The 20,767-nt window shown below is 42.4% G+C and overlaps 1 protein-coding gene across 4 annotated transcripts in view; it reads right to left on the bottom strand.

Annotated features, from left to right (window-relative positions):
- ELMO2 (engulfment and cell motility 2) overlaps positions 1-20,546 on the bottom strand; it is a 334,163-nt gene extending 313,617 nt beyond the window's left edge. For 2 of the 4 annotated variants that reach the window (XM_069243482.1, XM_069243485.1), the window contains exon 1: positions 20,436-20,546. The gene's annotated coding sequence lies outside the window, so the exon portion shown is untranslated. The remainder of the gene's footprint in view (positions 1-20,435) is intronic. The other 2 variants (XM_069243483.1, XM_069243486.1) reach the window with 1 other exon arrangement.
- Positions 20,547-20,767: the final 221 nt, after the last annotated feature.

Raw genomic sequence — 20,767 nt, 5'->3', positions numbered from 1 at the left:
TTATTTCGGCCAAAGACTATAAGAGAATAACAATAAAACACATCATTATAAAACCCATACAACTGCATCATAATAGTCAGCACAAACAAGAAAAATAAATAAAATTCAACAGTTTAACTATCTCCGGGTACCCTCTGCCCGCAACGATGCCAACATCTTCACCCAATTAACATGCAACACATATGTGGCAACCATGATTTCATGAATCAGCCAATTAGGTCAAGGTGCAAATGCACTGAGTAGCTTCACTGCAATAAAGGAGATATGACAGTTGCTCAACTTAAAATAAAGATTTACATAGTAGACGTTTCGTTACTGCGCTCACTGCAAACAAAAATCTACTTAGACAAAATCTTGTTACACTACTCAAGTCACAGCTATTCGGAAACCCAGAGTTCCAGCAATATGGTTCAAACAACTTTGGTCTTGCACGCCAGTACAATGGCAACTGAACATGATGCAGTTAATAGTCTACCTGTTCAGGGCCGAGGCAACAACATTTCTTTGTCTGGATACTCTTTGTTCCGTTTGCACGTTTAACTTTTAAATGGCAAAGTACCAATCCTAAATTTAATAAAATGTTTTTTCGCCCAGTGCAGAGTAATCTCATCCAGGTATACTTCAAACTTCGAAGTAGGTTTGAAAATTAAAAACCTACCAGTGAGGCTATCACTTTCACCATTCCTAAAATATTCTGTTTTATATACCCCAGAAAACATTCTTCACTAAGACTTTAGATGATGAATAAATAGAAAAGGGTTTGGGCCAAAATATAAATCAATTTCTTAATGTGAGACAACCAAGGAGTAATCAGATTTATGTACAAACAGATTAATTCCTCTAGGTCTTGCCGAAAGGATTACCATTTGAGAGTTTACCAAAACCTAACCCAATATATCAGAGGCCTCAAGTCTGCCAAGTCACTAATCCACTTTAGTCCCAGATCAAAATATTAAGGGGTAAGAGGAGTGCAGGGGGGTAGGTTGAATATCAATCTTATTACTATAAGAGGATTTAATGAAGCCGTACCACAAACCACTGCCCCATACAGTGCTGACAACTGAACAGCAGCCTTATACAATTCTAGAGCTGGTGAAACTGCCCCCTGAGAGGCAGCCCTATGGATTTTCCATATGAATCCTAATTTATGCCAAATAGTAGGCTTACCTCTTTTCACAATGTTTGGACCATAATAATTGATTCTTGTTAATGAACAATCAAAATGGTTAACTTCCTGCAGTAACATAGATCCAAGTGTTATTTTCTTACGAAATTACCCATGGGGTCTTACGGTCAAACATTTTGATTTTTGGGTGTTCATTTCTTAACGCCTTTAATTACATAAATCCTGTAATTTATTTAGTAATTTTTGAATTCCAGCAGGGAGTCCTTGAAATGAGCAGGGTATCCTTGGCGAACAACAATCTGGTGATGAAGGCACCACCAAGTTTGGGGCGTCGTGGATGCAATCACTAATATATTTAAATGCATCACTGATGTACAAGGAAAATAATGAAAGTGCAAGAATGCACCCCACCGGATCTCACGAGTAACACTAATCCTCTCAGTTAAAGCCCCATCTTTGCCTCACCGGACTTGGAGATAGTTGAGCTCATGGAGCCTCACCATAATCCCCACAAAGGTAGAAGAAGCCCCAATTGACCTTATAGAGTCCCATAGATGTGCCCTTGGGACCAGATCGAAGGCAGCTCTCAAGCCAATGAAGGTTACATAAAGATGATTCTCCAAATTTTTGATATATTTCCGGGGAATTAGCATGAGCCTAAACACTCTGTTCCTACCGTAGATCTAAACACAGCCTGAAAGGGAAAACGAATGGTGCAGTCAAGAACCAACTGCTGAAGTTTACCCAGAACCTGCAGAAAAACACCTTTTGGAGGATATTGATCAAACTGAAAAGCCAGTAATTGCGCGGTCAGATCGTGCGCCTTTTTAAAAAACAAATATATATATATATATATATATATATATATACACACATACATATATATATATATATATATATACACACACACACATACACACATATATATATACACACACACATACATATACACACACACACATATACACACACACACACACATATATATATATATATATTTATATACATATATACACACATATATATATACATACATACACACATATATAAAAAATAAAATCGGAACAATCACACCCCCTCTACAGGTATAAGGAAGGAGGTCCCCAGATGTGATGGCACTGGACAAGATATTAATATACAGAACCCAGATGTCAATCTCCGAGTGATACAAGTCTCCCGGGATAAGGTCAGTCTGGGGTCGAATGTGGTGAACTGTTGGGGTGTGCACTTCCAGGCTGCCATGAGTAATTGTATGCCAAAATCAAGACGTCTTTTCTTTTGGAGGCAGCAAGCAAATCCTGCCAATTATAATCATCCTAATTCCTTTTTTCTCCTGGCTCGAACCTCTTTGTAATGAAGTCTGGACTCACGAATCTATACAAGACACAACAATTTTGTAGTGCTTAACAAAAGGCTGTAGGTATTATAAATAAACCCTTTACCAACCTTTACCGATATCTCTAAAACATCAGGTGACTCAATAATAATGTTTCTGATAGCCCAATTAAGTGTAATTTTGACACAGATTAAAAGACCCCCTGAGTGCTGACCGGACAAAGATGGAAGTGCGTCAACTGATTAGGTAACAAAACTGGACCTATGAAGCAGTTCTAAGGCCCAGGTCAATTGTAAAAGAAAGATGAAAGGAGTCAAAAAAGTCACCTCAAAATGAATTGCCAACTTACTACGAATCCCAGTGAGGTTTCAGGAGAGAATCTGTGGCTGACCAGAGGTTCCAGATTGCTCAATCGCAGTACCCGTCGACTGAGCTTACCTGCAAAAAACAGCATTTATCTATGCTATCTGGGGTGTAGTATTGGTATTACTCGAAACAGGTACAGAGGGCCCTAATGAGGGTATAAAATCTTGCCTACACAGTCAATCTACCCCACTCAGGCACCGTTCCCTCCCCAGACTAGCCCCCTCTGAACCTCAGCAACCGTCACAACCTTTGCTTTTGCTAAAGACAAGTTGGATGCATATACTAGTAGTGCGAATAGTAGGTGCTTCAGTTGCCAATAACCCATCTATAATTGCCTTGGAACCAACCACAACCTCTGCCCCTCAGCCAATGTACAACTTTGTTGTGTAGAGACCCCCTACTCTCAAAACATCTACTTTTCAATTTTGGGACATTGATCAGCTTAAAACTATGGTGAACCTCCCTGGAACTAGCCTGGGGAGAGCAGGGGGAGGGAGACCTTCCATAAGTACAATCATGAAGAGTCAATCAGTGACCTATACCGTGTCCTCTCCGGAAGAAAAGTGGCACAACGGCCATGGTCAATGATTTTTCCATGTCACACTTCGCAACATGCTACAATAAATTTTGTATCACTTCTATGATGCTGCCCAAAGCCTATCCTCGTTCTCCACCCCGTCGCCTAATAAACTGGCAGGGGTAGGTAGAGCAAACTTGCTGTGACCCATGGGAACCCATACTGTTCCGTAGTCTACTCTGCTGCATATTCCCAGAGCTAGGTTCAGGGGGTGAGTAAGGGCACAGTAGGGCCAGTTTTATTACTTTTCATACAAGCCACTTCTTTACAAAAAGCTAAGACAATTTAGTATAAATAAGTTGTTGCGTCATGGGACCGGGCATTGATACTAGCCTTCTCTAACCCATAGATAGTGATGATTTCCCCTCAGCGATTCAAGCTAGTGGAGTGAACCTATTAGAACAAACCATTTATGTTTCGGTTGGGGGGGGGGGGAATGTTGTGTTGAGGAATCATTAGATAATTCCTCATGTATGTCTTCCGGTTGTGAATACACCATGTTTTCAGGGGTTTTACTTTTGCTTGATCGTGCCCGCTCAGTCTATTTCCCAAATATATTTGGTATTATGGTTTTCATACTCTTCTCAGGGCAGCCAGTCAAGGAAGGTACAGAGGGGTTCAATATAGTCTCAACCTCCTCTGTCAAGTCATCAATTTGGCTGACAGTACCTGAACCCCCAGCTTTCCTGGCACACTTTTTGGGTTTCTTCACAGTCGAAGCAGCATCAGTTGCCTTCCGTTTCACCATGACTGACTGCATTAGATCCTAAACATATAATGAATGACACCCCCCACCCCCGATATCCAGTAGGGGCCACAGTACTTCACGACCTTGCTAGCCCCCAAACACCAGTTTATGTCCTTATTCAAGAGACCTAACATAGGGAGAGGCTATACTTATGTTCACAATCAAATACACTAGTACACCTACAGAACAAAAAATAAAAGCAAGGAAAATGAACCATAAAAATTGAATCACAAATTGACTAACAGCTGGCTATACATTCATATCAAGGATCCATACAGTCACATAAGTACAAATACCCTTACAATAGTCCAATATACAGTAACCTCCAGGTAATCTTCGGGTTGTTCCCTGGAGGGGCCTTCACAATACTACCAGCCGCTTTAGGATTAGTTTAAAATGCAATCAGCCCATTTCAAGCGCATTTCAAGACGAGAAAGCTCTCTGCTCTGCCCGATCACCATGCAAGGCTGCTACTCTTGAACCCATGACTTAGATCTAGAATAATTTGTCAACAAGAATAAATGAACAGAAATCTTTGTGGACATGATCACGCCTATCCAAGATATAAACTCATAGTACCTGGAGTGGCGTGAATCAGTTCAGATGTCGATCACTGGGAATAACATGTGCCAAATTTAATCTGACCAACTGTGGTTCTGCTCTCAATGAACTCTGCCTAAATCCACACTCTTATCTCGCACTAAATTAGGGTTGCCACCTTTCTCGGAGATATATACCGGCCACTTTCTTATGTTTTAAGATTCTGTAAGGGTGGGACTATGACACTTAAACAGGAATGTATGTAAGATTCTCTGTAATAATTCCAAACATGGCTTTTCTATCTCTGTTTACTTGAATTATAAACTAGAGATCATTTAAGCAGCTCTAGGACACTTTTAAAAGTATATTCTTCTTGCATTTGCTTTTTTTGACTGTGTGCTGATAAGAGAAAAAAATATGGCTTTATTCATTTCCATATTTTTTTATCAGAGTGAACAGTAAAATATTAGTCAAGCCAGTAAATTCCCAGCCATATGGCAACCCTACAAAAAGGGTAAAGTGACTACAACTGAGCTACTGTAGCACCATATCCAAAGGTTTGAATTGAGTGTGCACTAACGACCTAGCAATGTATCAGACCCTCACTTGAACTGATAGTGCACTGCTTCGTACCAGTATTTGTGCACTTGGAGGAACACAAAATATCCCTTTAATTCAGGATGATGCTAAGTTTACTGTATTTCAACAGGCACACACTAGGCATCTCGAATCCGACAGTGGTGGCACATGAACTCTGATATTCAACTGACAGCTGGTAGATCTGGTTCCAGCGACCAGAATGAGACAAGCTGGAGTAGTTTGGTTGCTGATCACAAAACATTAATAGTAGCAATTCTATAATCCTACAAGCAGAACTATGTCTACGCTTAGAGATAAGTTGGAGATTGTTGATTATGTTGTGGCATGACCGCTCCTCAGGAGTGACTAGCAATTTTGGGAGCCCCATTCCCTCATTATCTTCGATCTTGCATAGGAATCTGCTGCCGAACTGAACCAATTCTCTGCTCAATACAGGGGCAGTGGCATAAATGCATTACAGCATAAACATGCCTTGCTATTGTTTACGTATGGCTTTATGGTCATTTTGATCATATTTGTTCTACTAATACTGCTGTGATGTTGAGAGGGACAATTTCTTCTCAAGGCTACGCTCACTAGTTCAATGTATTTTAGCCTTACTGCTAGTGCCCCTACACACTTACTCCAGTCTCAAATACTTATTAAGTATTCAGCCTATTTTCACTGTGCCGTGGGGGAAGTCTCAAAGGTAGGCACTAGGGGAACTTGTTGAATTTATCCCATGAGTTAAACTTGAGAGTGGTGAATTATTGCTTAAACTCATGCTGTCACGATTTATGTATATAGCGAGTTGAAAAATGTCAAAGAACTGTTTAAAAAAAATATAAACATCTGACTGCTATGGAAGGACGTTAGGGAGCTCTTACGTTTAAAAACAAGAGTTCTTCATACTCAAGGGAAAGTGAAAAGGCAGTGTTCTGAGCACTTTAGATTTCTGCTGATTATCAAGAGACGCGGGTTAGGAGGTACACCCGATGAATATTTGTGAAAATGCCTCGCAGGTCATGATGGACAGGCAGCAATAAGGAGTTTCGATGGGGAGCGGGAATCCTGCAAGCCCACAGATTTAGGTTTAGGCTGCGATTACTCACTACTTAAGTCTCAGTCTCAATGACAGCTTGTGCTGCAGTAGGCATGGCTGTATAACGACCACAGCTACTTGGCCAGAGCTGGTTCCTGAGTCAAGTGAGGTTGACATCCACAGAAAGGGCAGGGACCATCTGACAACACCATGACACATTCGCCCCTCAGGGATTGGCTGAGTGAGTAACTGATTGACTGGGGAAGAGGAGCAAAAAGGAACTTTTTTAACAACGCACTAGGGTCTTTCAGAGAAGACTTTCTGACAGCTTGAAAGATGGAGTGTCTGCTACCGGGGTTCCTCTCCTCTGGGCCAGCTGATATATTTCTGGAGGCTATAAAGGAAAGAACAGGTCTTTCCTAGCCAAAGGATGACTACTGTGTTCTGGTCCGGATGAAAGGCCACAGATCATTCAGTAGCCTCAAACAGTGTGAATGGCTAGTGTGGTAGCCTGTCAAGTTGGAAACTCTTCCAACCTACGGATACCCAGAGGCAGTAACTGTGAAAGTGGGTTTTGGCCATCCGCCCAAAGGTTCAGGGTCCCCTTAAAATTGGTTTTCTAGTCTATTTTTATGAGTTGTTCCGTGAAGCTCATCATTGCTTAATGCCAGTTGACTGGAAAGATTAACTCCAATTTCCCAAATGACTTTCTTCCTTTGCTGTGGAACAACTCCTCCACCCACTACTGACTTTGCCTTCCCAGAGATATGTTGTCATTCTGCTGCAGCCAACTGCCACATTATTTCACCTGTCTCAACCTCTACCATATCATACAGAAGGCATTGACTAATGTATCAGAATCTTTCCCCTGCTGCACGCTTTCCAATTAGCCAGAGAATTGACCTTGTTTAAATCTGCTGCTATAAATACTGATACAACAGCCCCTCTGAGGCATCAACCACCAAGCTTAGTTCAACCCTGTGGTGCAAAAACCACCACCCTCAACAACTGTCTGCGAATGATGCAACATAAATACCTTAATACCAGGGTTGTCAACAAGGCTTAGTATTTTGGTACTTTGCACAGCCCTCTCTGTGGGTAGGCTTATTAGGACTCTTCTGCAGTAACTGATAGGAAGAGCTAAGTTGCACATAGCCAACTGGAGAAGGAAACTGAATAAATATGTACACGTGGGTAACCTGCTTTTCTCCACAGCATAGTAATAAATAATTTGCAGCTGATATTTTACTTCTAGGAGTATTGAAGAGGGTTGACATTTGTAGGTGGTTGTTGCATTGGTTTGTATAATGGTTTCTGGTTATTTAAGACACGTGGTACAAGGACAGGGTGTAGTCTTCCTTCGCACATACTCTGTACCAAGAGATCTGCAAAAAAGTCCCACACAACCCCTCTCTCAGAATAGTCTTCAGCTACCGTCTGGGGCAACACATGACCATAAAAGAGAGGATCTATATTTCCAAAATAACCCTGAAGGCAGATTCTCTCGTACACTAGTTCTAATTCACAAACTTCGGGGAGGTCAGCTGGTAAGCAGAAAACAACTTGGGAACCAGATCACATAGGTATGCCAACAGCCCACAAAACAATGACGACTAGAGCCAAGAGGCACTATGGCGAACAGCTGAGTGCTACAGCTTGAAAACCAGACTAGGGGCTGTGATTGAATCTGCAAAACCAGGTCTGAAAAAAAAACATACTCTTTGGCAATTCACACAAGATAAATTCAAGTGCATGAAGTAAGTGACTCTCCTCAACCAGCAACACTTCCAAATTAATTTTTCTTAGTGTACTGTTAGAATTCATTTTGAATTGCTTCGTTTCTTTAACACGTGTAAGTTTGAGCTTTTGTTGTCTCTGAACGCACTGTCTATCACATATGTTATCTTATGTATATTTGTTTAGGTAAAATAAGCCTGGTTCCACGCCATAGGCTTGCAGCTGGTTTCTTTCCCTAACTGGGGCACTGTACTCATTATAATTGTGTGTTCAAATAACTAACTGACCTCGGCTGTGGTATTTTGGGGAGGGAAAGGCTGATATCTATACCTTTGAACCACGTAATCCTTTGAAGGGTCTCAAGAATGTGGGGAGTCAGGCAGCTGCAGAAGGGAGGCAAGGACAACGCTGGGAATGGAACCAGTGTGTGGAAACTGATTAACTCCTTAAAATATCTGTATGACGTATATCATTATTTACACATTTTATGTATCCTTTGATGTATGAGTATAAATATCACTGTTAAACGCTTTATGCCAGCACACTTTACTTCGGGCCTGGGATGCCAGTGGTAAACCTGTCCTCTTTGCTGCAGCAAAAATAAACAGACCTTTGGTCATTGATTTTTCACTCCGGCTCTCCGTGTCAAAAAACTCCTTTGTAAATGCATTTGTAAGTATCTGCAAATATGTGCATTTGACAATTTGGCGCCCGAACAGGGACCTTCCAGTGGATATCTTCATTAGCTCTGTCACGAGACGTGCTGCCAGTGGGGGACGCCGTTCCGGAGGTGTAGATTCCAGGGGCCCCTGCACAAAGACTTAGTTTCAGAAGCAGCTGCATCTTATCCACCGGGCAGGCTTCCCCCCGCTTTCTCATGATGTCCCAGCGAAGTCCCTGAAACATCGGTGTTTATCTTGACGGATTAGTCTGACACGGGCGGCCGGAGAGAAATCCAGGAAAAAGCAGATAGTCAGGTAAGACTGTTCCTCGCTGGCTATTTGTCTGCTTTAACTTGCATTTGAGAGAATAATTGTTTTTGGATAACTTATCATTTTTGGGAATGATTAGTTCTTGGTAAATTTGCATTTGTACAAGGTACCATTTGACAATTTGTATTACATGTGTTTTTCTTGTTTGAGTAATTTGCCCAGGCCTGGAGCAATTTGTAAGTTGGTAAATATTTGAAAAAAGGTTTTTTTTTTTTTTTTTCTTCTTCGGTGCACATTTGAAAAAGGTTTTCTTTGGTGCACATTTGAACAAGGGTTTCTTTGGTACATGTTGCATTTTGAAATTTGGTGTGTGTGTTGCCTTTTGAATATTTAAAAGTTAGATATGGGAAATAAGAAATGTTGGCAAGGGTTATGTCTTTGTTTTCGCCGAAATCATGTGCCACGTTTAGATAAAAGGCAACCGATCCCAAAAGAGGGAACACCAGGGTGGGACATGCTAAAGGATTATGGTTTAGAGAACAATTTGTATAATAGTATATGGCGCAGATATACTAGACATTGTCCTGACCTCCAGTGGCCAGAGGATGGGTCTTTTGATTTAAAGAAACTAACCTACCTACAGGAATGTTTGTTTCATAAAAAGGCTAGACAACATATGTTTGAGGTGTACAGAAAATGGGAAATGGAAGCCAATAAAAGAAAAATTAAATCAGATAAACTGATAGAGAGGGAAAATAGGAGAACCATTATGCAAAAGGCCGCCCTTTATCACCAGTCCCAAACCCAGAAAGGGATTGAATCTGAAGATAGAGTCCATAGGGCTCAGGTGGAGGGAAGTTATGTATCAAAGCCAACAGAAACCAAACATGCATTAGAGGAAGATGAGGTAATGCTACAGCTATTAGATAATAGCCCTACTGCACCTCCACCTTACACACCCCCTGCAGTAGCCCAACCTAACATGGGGGCACCGCAACAGCAGCAAGGGCAAGGACACAATTTGGGAAATCCAGGTGCACCACTACAGCAGCATGTGCCACAACCACCACAGCCTCTAGCCCAAGCTACCCCAATAGCCCAAGTCCTAATCCCTCCACCACCTGCCCCACCACTACCAGCCAGCACTGCAAGGTTACAAATAATGTCCCCTGCCCCTAATACCCCAAATGGGCAACGCCGACAGTGCACAGCCTTACACTCACTTTCACCCATATGGGGCACACCTATTAAGTCGATTTCGCCCCCTAGTACCCGCTCCACTATTGGGGATTGGGAAAAACGGGTTATCAAGAATCAGTCAGAGAACTGGATGTCACATCCTATTTACACCCACACCGATATTATGGACACAATACAACAGATGTCACATTTTGGACAGCAATTAGCACTGCTGTATATGATTGAAAAATTGGAGAGGGATTGGAAGTCTTGTATTACAGATTCTACCCCTCTCCCTTATGAACAAGAATTAAACCAATTATGGCGGGACAGTAGGGCTTGTATTCTTGATAGTAACAGCATAAATGAGGGAGTACGCATTTGTGTCATAGCCAGGGAAGATGTTCTAAATAGATATGACAAGGGGTACCCAATGAGGGAAGTGCACCCTGATATGCCCACTGCAGCTGCAGTCGCAGCAGCAGCTGCCACCGGACAACCAGCTCCCGTGCCGGTGGCCCAATTTGTTCATATACCATGGAAAAGGGAGGAGGTAATGGCTATAAAGAAAGACTTGCCAGACCCTCGAAAGAATCCAGCTGGATTCTATCGGGACCTTAGAACTGCCATTTCCACCACAACCATGACACTCAAAGACATTGACTATTTTTTTGGTGTTTTATTGGGTCCTGAAGTTTGGCATAAAATTAGAAGAGTAGATGATGCACCTACTTTGGGAAATACATGGGGGGGTTTAGAAGCACGTGAAGCACAAAGGGCACCAGGAACCCTGCCGCATCAGGATATTTTAGATTTACCTAATCGGATATTGACTAAGTTAGAAACTGTTATACCTCTTCAGACTGTGGATTGGGGAAAGCTTGCCACTTATAAACAGAAAATAGGTGAAGATGTCCCAGATTATTTTACTAGAATTGAACAAGCTTTCATAGATTTTAGCGGTCAAGACCTCGCCACCGTAACAGGTGTCACACTATTTGTAGAACGCTTTGTTAATGGCCTTCTACCTGAAATATCACAAAAATTAAAAGCAACAGAGAGTTCGTGGATGACGAAGGGACAGGCAGAGATTTTGCAGATGGCGCAATACTATGAGAGCAGGTACAAGGAAGAATTAGAAAAGAATGAGAAGTCAGTAAAAGAATTGAAGAAAAAGGTATTATTACAGCAGGCATACCCTCAGCGGGATACAACCCCTCAGCAAAGGGGTGGCCCACCAAGGGGACGGGGAAGGGGTCGAGGCCGAGGTGCATCTGCACCACCCCAAGACCGCCGATTAAATATCAACCAATGTGCCTACTGTAAACAGGATGGACATTGGCGTGATACTTGCCCATTACTGGAAGGAAGACAAAGTATGTCACTTCATAGAGGGAACGCGGCAGGTAATGCACGAGGACGAGGAAGAGGTAGAACTGATCAGAATTCGCAGAATGAGAATCAGGTCCCGCGTAACACTAATATTTTTGACAATGCATTTGAACGACAATATTATGCTGATGATTTCTTTTCTGAATCCTACAATTATTAGGACAGCCACAGACAGGGCCAGGGGCGAGTAAGTATTCCTGTAGATCAAAATGGTCCCTACATTGATGTAAAAATCGAAGGAGAGGGCCATAAGTTTCTTCTAGATACTGGTGCCACCAGAACATCTATTGCACATTCTGCAGTCCCCGGGGCTCCCCTGTCTGGGCTTCATACCACATCAATTGGGATTTCTGGAATCCCCGTGGTGAGCCCCATCTCAACACCTATGAGAGTAACTGTAGGCCCATTTACACTACACACGCCACTCTCTTTAACATCAGGTTGCAATGAAAACTTGTTTGCATTAGATTTGTTAAAGAAGTTAAATGCAGTTATTCACTGTTCAATGGATGGTGTCTATGTAACTATGGATAGTGTTTCCCCAACTCGGTGCATGTTCTCACAGGAATACGACTTACCCCTAGAGCTAAAGGAAATAGACCCTCGCTTATGGGCCAAAGGCAAGAATGATGTAGGCATTATGGATATCGACCCTATTGTGATAAAAATCAAACCAGGTGCCCGGTTACCTCGTGTTCCTCAATACAAATTACCTAAATCAAGCGAAAAAGGGCTCAAGGCAGTCATATCTGATCTTGTGCATGCAGGTGTCATAAAGGAAATAGTGAGCAGCCCATGTAACAGTCCAATCCTTCCTGTTGTAAAGAAACGAAATGATGCTAATAGATTAGATGGTGAGCAATCATTTACTGATAACACAGTATATCGATTAGTTATTGATCTCCGAGAAATTAATAAAATAGTAATTCCCCAGTTTCCCGTGGTCCCAGACATGAATAGTCTTTTCACCATGATCCCACCCTCTGCGTGTTTTTTCACCGTAATCGATTTGAAGAATGCGTTCTTTAGCATTCCAATTGCCGAAGAATCTCAATATTTGTTTAGCTTCGCGATCTTTGGTAGATCATTCGCGATGACAAGAATTCCACAGGGATTTGTTGAGTCCCCGAGCATATATAGTCAATGTCTTAAACGTCAATTAGACCAATTCAATCCACCTACAGGCTCTGCATTGTTGCAGTACATTGATGATATTTTAATTGCCTCAGATTCCATGACACAATGTAAGACTGATACTGTTGCATTATTACATCATTTAGCACCTCTGGGCCATAAGGTGTCCCTTCCAAAATTGCAGTATTGTAGAGAGGAGGTCACCTATCTAGGACACCTCCTCTCTAAGGAGGGAAGGAGATTACATCCAGACAGAATTAAATTGGTTCATACAATGACTGCACCACGCACCCCTTCTGAAGTCCGAGCATTTTTGGGATTTACATCCTTTTGCAGACAGTGGATTCCAAATTTTTCACTTATAGCAAAACCATTGACTGCTCTGACACTTTCAGATGTGCCCTCTCCTGTACCTTGGACTGACAAATGTGAGGAGGCTTTTCAAGAATTAAAAAAGGCGATGTGCTCTGCTCCTTTATTGGGTAATCCGGATTACAGCAAACCATTTGTTTTATTTGTGCATGAAAAGCATGGCTGTACATTGTCTGTTTTGACACAGGACCAAGGTGGGAGACAACGCCCTTGTGCATACTTCTCTTCCACCTTGGACACTGTGGCGCAAGCTTTGCCTACTTGTCTTAGAGGAGTGGCTTCTGCAGCAGCTGCGGTGAAACAAAGTGAAGGGTTTGTTGGTGGCAATCCGCTCACTGTGATGGTTCCTCATGCCGTTGATATTTTGTTAAACAAGACACAGACGCAGCACCTCACCAGTGCTCGTCTAACGGGTTACGAATTAACATTGTTCAGTCCAAATATTACTTTGAAGCGGTGCAATGTCTTGAACCCAGCTACGTTACTACCCCTCCCTCAGGACAATGTGGAATTTGATCATAATTGCATTTTTGCCACTGAGGAAGAAACCAAGGGACGGGTAGACTTAACAGACACTCCCCTATCTGACCCACAGGGAGAGCTGTTTGTAGATGGGTCTTGCTTCAAGTTACCAGATGGTACGACCACTGCAGCCTATGCCGTCACCACAGTCAAAACAGTGGTTGAATCTCATAGAATCCCGCAAAATTCGGCACAGGCTGCAGAATTGCCCTCACCAGAGCTTGTGAAATAAGTGAACATCTTAGTGTTAACATCTACACTGATAGCCAATATGCGTTTGGAGTAGCTCATAATTTTGGGCGACTCTGGGCGAATAGAGGCTTTATCACGTCACATGACACTACCATTCAGCATGGTAACTTGATTGTGACACTTTTGACTGCTCTCAGCCTGCCCCGTCAGGTCGCAATCATTAAGTGTAGTGCCCACAAAAAAATTACTGATGATATAGGACGAGGAAATGCTTTTGCAGATGCTACAGCGAAAGCAACAGCACGAGCACCATTTGACAATGCATATGTTGAGAGTAGCATCAAGGGAGAGCCCCAGTACGAAGTATTAGAAAATACCATGCAGTGTGTGAGAGATATTCAAGCAGAAGCAACAGCAGAGGAAAGGGAACAGTGGGAGAAGAACGGTAGACTAGACAGTGAGGGTTGTTACACAGATGACACAGACAGAAGAAGATGGATGTTACCTAATTGCTATGTACACGCTATGGTTACTATGGCCCACAGTCCTGCACACATCAGTGCCCAAGGCATCAAGACAACTTTGGACCATGTTTGGAGTAATCCTCTGATATCCAAAGCTGCTAATAACCTGGTTAAAAGTTGTATGGTGTGTGCAGTGCACAATGCAGGAAAAGGGACCCCTACGCCCCCTGGCCACTTTGCCCCTCCTGATCTCCCCTTTGAAGCTATACAGATGGATTTTATCCACATGGAACCGTGTAACAAACTGAAATACGTGTTAGTGGTAGTATGCATGTTTTCAAAATGGATAGAGGCCTACCCATTAAAAGACAATGGTGCCCTCTCTACCGCCAAAATATTACTAAAAGAATATTTTCCTAGATACTCCTTGCCACGATTAGTCTGGAGTGACAATGGCAGTCATTTTTCTAATGAGGTAATGGAGAAGGTCTGTACCGCCCTTAACATCAAACATCGATTTCATGCTGCAAATCACCCACAATCAGCGGGCCTTGTAGAAAGGTATAATTACACCTTGAAGAGCAAAATAGCTAAGATTTGTGCTGAGACCAACTTAAAATGGCCAGATGCTTTGCCCCTAGCATTAATGTCCATCAGGATGACTGCCAGTAGCAAGTCACGATTATCCCCCTATGAAGTTGTCATGGGGAGGCCAGCCAATATCTGGGGGGTACCACGACCAAAGAAGCTTTCTGAAGTGCAATATCCTTTGTTTGTAGATTACTGTAAACAATTGACTAAAGATTTGCGTTTGATCCACCAACAGGTCAAGGCCAGCCTACCGACTCCTCTTGAAGGCCCTGGTCACCCTTTTAAGCCAGGGGATTGGCTTATGACAAAGAATTTTCAAAGAACCAACAGTCTTCAGCCCAGGTGGCGGGGGCCAGCCCAGGTACTGCTTGCAACACAGACAGCGGTGAAAGTGGAAGGAAGGAAAAACTGGATACATGCTAGCCACTGTAAGCGTGCACCAATTCCACTACAGAGTACTCTAACAGCAGAATTACCATTGTCTCCTGATTACAGCGAAGTAGGGAGACAGGAAACACCTTCACAAGTTTCAAGTGCTACTTCTGCTCCTGAGGTGACACAGCAGCCCAGTGACGAAGAGTTGCTGTTTGAAGATCAACAAACTCATCGATACAATGCTAAAATTCCAGCATGAACACGGGTGACTAGCCTGTGCAACGACACCAGAACATTGGGCAGAACAATTGTCTCAACGAGAACACAAGTATAGTGGGATGCAGCTTGTGCAACGCTATTCAAGCAGTGGGTAAATGGAGTTAACAGTTCTGTGACTGGCGAGAAAGGAAAAAAAAACAAGTACCAGTTCTACGGAAGCGGCCAGCCATTAGGGTTGGTGCGGTTTGTAGTCCCAGCGGTAAAAAAAAAAAGGTGCCCTTTTTCTGTTTAATACCCAAGCACATCACTGATCTGGTTGAAAATTGCTGGCCTCCGCCCTCATTTTTGCTGAGACACTGAACGAAACTGACAAACTATACTGAAGACGAACTTTGAAGTATCGCGACTTACTCACTGGGAGTTGAGACTCACCAGGAGTTAAAACTTGAAAAGGAGAAGCTAAGGGACCTAGGATCAAGCCAACATCTATTGTCCTGTATTTGAAAAAAAAAAACTTGTTCATGGACCAACCAGTGCAGCCTAACTGCTAGAGTGGAAAGCACGGCGGTGCTGAACCCTAGTGGGTGTGAACATTGAAGGAAAATTCACTTATCTGTATCTATACGTATATGATTATTAGTATAGTGATATCAATATTTTGCATTTACATATTTGGTAATTGTGTGGGTATATTTTTGAACACGCGTAGGCGGTTGAGACGAGTAAAACGGTATCATAGAAAAGTTGTAGGACCAAGGAGAAGAGCACAATAAAATTATGAAAATATATCCATTTGGCAGGACAAATATCCCTCTAGAGAATAGGGAAGAGTGGCCTTATAACTATTTCTACAAAACAATAATGAAGTACCTAGTGACCCTTATGTTAATATGTATAATGTCCAGTGGTGTTGCATCATTGTTGCAAAATCCTACCTTACATCCATTGATAAAGGTTCATGGAAAATTAGCGGAGACATTAAGTCTCACTGACTGCTGGATTTGCCGGCACTTGTCTAGACACCCCGAGGATCCTATAGGCCTTTATGAAGTACCAGTATCACCAAGCGAATATGAAAGGGGGGAAGTGTGTCTTGTACCAAATACCACTTGGAGATGTGACCAACAAGAATATCAATGGTACCCTAGGTGTGCGGTGCTCCCTAATACCCAGGCAGAATACAAGCTCTCCCCGATGCCTGGAGAGAATGCCACACTTAAAATGTTTCCCATATGTTTTGGTACCTATTTTTATGGGCAAAACCCAGAGGCAAAATACATGGGAAAGATCCCTCCTGAACAGTGTGTTTACACTTTGTTATTTGATATAAAAACAGGGAATTGGGATCTTGAAGGAGAGGAGAAAATAGACAGAAATTGGACAGCGTTAATTAATGGGACTCATCAAAATTACACTGTGAATTATTGGAACCTGACTGTGGGAGAAAATGAGATTCTAGTAGATCCAGAAGGATTGTTATATGATCCCTCCAGAGAACAAGATAGAAATGGGAAAAATTCACCTGTAATATTGTCCCGGGTTTTCCTTGGCCCGCTCTGGACGGCTAGATGTTCATATGTTGCACCCTGGGCAAATGTATCATTGCTAAATACAATCTGGGAAGATTACAAATATTGCAATAATTCTGAGCATGGCACCCCAGAGGGTGTAGGATTGCCCCGAATAAAATACAGCATTATAAATTCACAAATCCAGGGAGGCATGTACTTCGTATGTGGAAGAACTGCATATAAAGTGCTGCCTCTAAACTGGGAAGGGATATGTTCACTGGCATATTTGGCACCCAACATTACTGTGATATCAAATATATCATCTTCCCAGCCCCTTAACATGGGGAGTTTTGCACATAGGTACAAACGAGGGACACCCATACTGGAGGAGCGAAAGAACTGGGTATTTCAAGTATTACATGTTCTTATTCCCGGATTTGGAATTTTCGATTTACAACTGGCAATGATGAATATGTCAGCTGAATTAGCCATTGCATTTAATGCCACCAGAGAGGCCATAGGAAGTATACAGATAGAGATAAACTCTGCAGCCCAATTGGCGATACAAAATCGGCTTGCCCTAGACTTGATTACAGTACAACAAGGAGGAGTATGTGTTTTAATCCAACATCAGTACCAGCAAAAGTGCTGTTATTTTGTCAACAAGTCATCAGAGATAGAATTGGATATTGGGAAAATAAAAGAAGCAGTACAGGTATTTGAAAAGGGGGGCCAATATGAAGGAGGCGATTGGAGTTTATCATGGTTATGGTCTTGGTTTGGGGGGTGGGGCTGGTTGTTTAAAGACATACTTTTTATAATAATAGCTATTGTATTAAGTTGTTTATTAGTGCAGTGCTTACCTGCTCTCTGTTCCTGTTTAAAATTGTGTAAACTTCCGCCAGTGAAAATACTAGAAACCAATCGAGCTATGATGCAGAGAGAAGAGATAAATTCCCTAATGGTTATTGACCCCACTGTCCTCACTACAGATACTGGTTGCTCATACCCATCGGTTGTTTATGTCCCCATGAATGCAAATTTCAATGAAGTGGGAGTAAAATTCAACATATATGAGGAAATTTAGAACTATTCAAAACGTTTATTATGTTCAGAAGAAAAAAACTCAAAAAGGGTCGATTGTTAGAATTCATTTTGAATTGCTTCGTTTCTTTAACACGTGTAAGTTTGAGCTTTTGTTGTCTCTGAACGCACTGTCTATCACATATGTTATCTTATGTATATTTGTTTAGGTAAAATAAGCCTGGTTCCACGCCATAGGCTTGCAGCTGGTTTCTTTCCCTAACTGGGGCACTGTACTCATTATAATTGTGTGTTCAAATAACTAACTGACCTCGGCTGTGGTATTTTGGGGAGGGAAAGGCTGATATCTATACCTTTGAACCACGTAATCCTTTGAAGGGTCTCAAGAATGTGGGGAGTCAGGCAGCTGCAGAAGGGAGGCAAGGACAACGCTGGGAATGGAACCAGTGTGTGGAAACTGATTAACTCCTTAAAATATCTGTATGACGTATATCATTATTTACACATTTTATGTATCCTTTTTAATGTATGAGTATAAATATCACTGTTAAACGCTTTATGCCAGCACACTTTACTTCGGGCCTGGGATGCCAGTGGTAAACCTGTCCTCTTTGCTGCAGCAAAAATAAACAGACCTTTGGTCATTGATTTTTCACTCCGGCTCTCCGTGTCAAAAAACTCCTTTGTAAATGCATTTGTAAGTATCTGCAAATATGTGCATTTGACAGTACTGCACTACACAGTGTGCAACATCATATTAAGGTACATGTGAGACAGAAAAAATACGCAAAGCATTGAAAAATGATTACACCAACAACAGATAATAAGACACAAAAATCAACAACTTTATAGGACTGTTAAAGAATGAATTAATTACAGCATTTATAGAGAGAGCAACGCCAAGCTAGAGAAGATGCAGATGATGGAACTAGATTTTTTCTCTGTGAACCACACACCTCTGACTATCTTCGCTATTTATCCATCTCTTTCCTTACCTTCTGTCTAATCGCTCGCTGCCACAATTAATCCTCGCCAATATACTATGCCTCGTTCAAGCAACCTTGCATCCAATCTCTTCCTGTCTTTTTTCTCTAACTCTCAATAAACATAAGCCTCCTAAAACACCTACAATCCTCCCCACTTAAAATTGACGTTTAGTACTTTCTTCTTCTCACTGCGTGCCCACATTGCATATTAGTTACCCTCTTATCCACATTTCCCATGCTCTTTTCATCTCGCACTTCCTCTGTTTCCCCCTGCACTTCTCTTCTAGCCACTCCTGCACACCATCTCTTTATTACCATTGGGGCCACGGTAGTTATGCAATTTTGCTACTACGGAATTTTCCACATATTATGGATTTGCCAAATAATCCACGATATTGCTGCACAATCTGAAGATTTAAAGAAAATAATTTGCTTCTAGCTCAAACAGATCAAAAGTTACTAAAAACCTGGCAATAATTTTTACTGCGCATTCCAAGACACTTCGCAAAGGTTTACTGATCACCTTTCTGTTGCTTATTGCTGTGTTTGCCTGTCAATCTGGTGCAAATCAGACCTTTGCCAAGACAAGGTTAATGTATATAAAAAAAGAGACAAACCTATGAAGCAATACGATCAGAAAATGTGCTGAATTATGCCACATTATTTGTTTTCTTGCCTCATAATTTGGTCCTTCTCTACCACATCATTAGTGGCCCAAAGGACCCTACCCGTCCAGCAGTTCCAATGACCCACTTCATTATCTCCTGCGCCTTCTGCTCCACTTCCAGCCACTCAAATCCCGACATACATGTCAACGTATGTTCATTAAGAGGATGTAACTCTCTTTCAACCGTCTAAAAAGCAACATGCTTCCACAGACTTCCGTAAAGCCACAGCCCTCCAAAAATGTGTTCCTCTATTTTCTCTACTGTGATGGCCTTCATAACACCTGGTCTCACCCTCATTCGAGAGGTCACGCGTTGACAGGTCTGCCCTGGACTCCCCAGTCACACTAATGCATCAATCATTTGGGCTTCCAAAGGCTCTTTTGCATGTCTTGCGCATCAACACTACTTTCCAATGCAATACACAGCGTTCCCAATGCAGACCTCGGGTTCCAGCATCTCCCCTCGAACATGTTCTCACGCCACTATGTCCTGCTTTCCTCTCCCTCGCCCATATACTCCCTCCTCTCATCCAGTTACCCTAGTTTCTCCCTACTTCAACACATTCATCTATTCACTCCCCCTTCCTCTTCAACCCCCCCCCCCCCTTTCTCCCCTCCTGCACTCTCTCCAATCTCCCAGCCACCCCATGTAATCCTTCATCGTCTCCATCTCCTCCTGAACCCTCTCCTCTGGGGATCTCAATCTCTCCCGTCGCTTTTTAAAGCGCATCTTCTGCCTGGTCCCCGCTCTCTTTTTCCTTTCTCAGCCTGCTTTCCGACACCCTAGGCTCCGCTGTCGCTCACCTCTCGCCGCCCCTGCAGCCTCGGTCTTCTCTTCTCATAGCCGGGCCCCAGCCTAGCCGGCTGCGCTAACGTCACTAACTACCAGTCTCTTTCTGATTCACTCTGTGGGCTGGCGATTCGTCAATTTGCCGCCCACTCATTGCACAAGGCGGGGCGTACATCCATGCTGACTTTCCATTGGATAGATCTGCGGTCAGTGATAACTTTAGTTAGGCCCATGAAGTCGACTGGGATTTTTAAAGGTACAAAGCTCGCTTCAGCACCCGTTCCCACAGTGCACTGCACAGCATTTTCGATGTGTATGAATGCGATATATGTTATGAGCAAACACT

Source organism: Pleurodeles waltl, chromosome 7 (assembly GCF_031143425.1).
Source record: "Pleurodeles waltl isolate 20211129_DDA chromosome 7, aPleWal1.hap1.20221129, whole genome shotgun sequence".
Classification (NCBI taxonomy): Eukaryota; Metazoa; Chordata; class Amphibia; order Caudata; family Salamandridae; genus Pleurodeles; species Pleurodeles waltl.
Note: the sequence above shows the minus strand (reverse complement) of the source record. Positions and strands in the feature narration are given on the sequence as shown.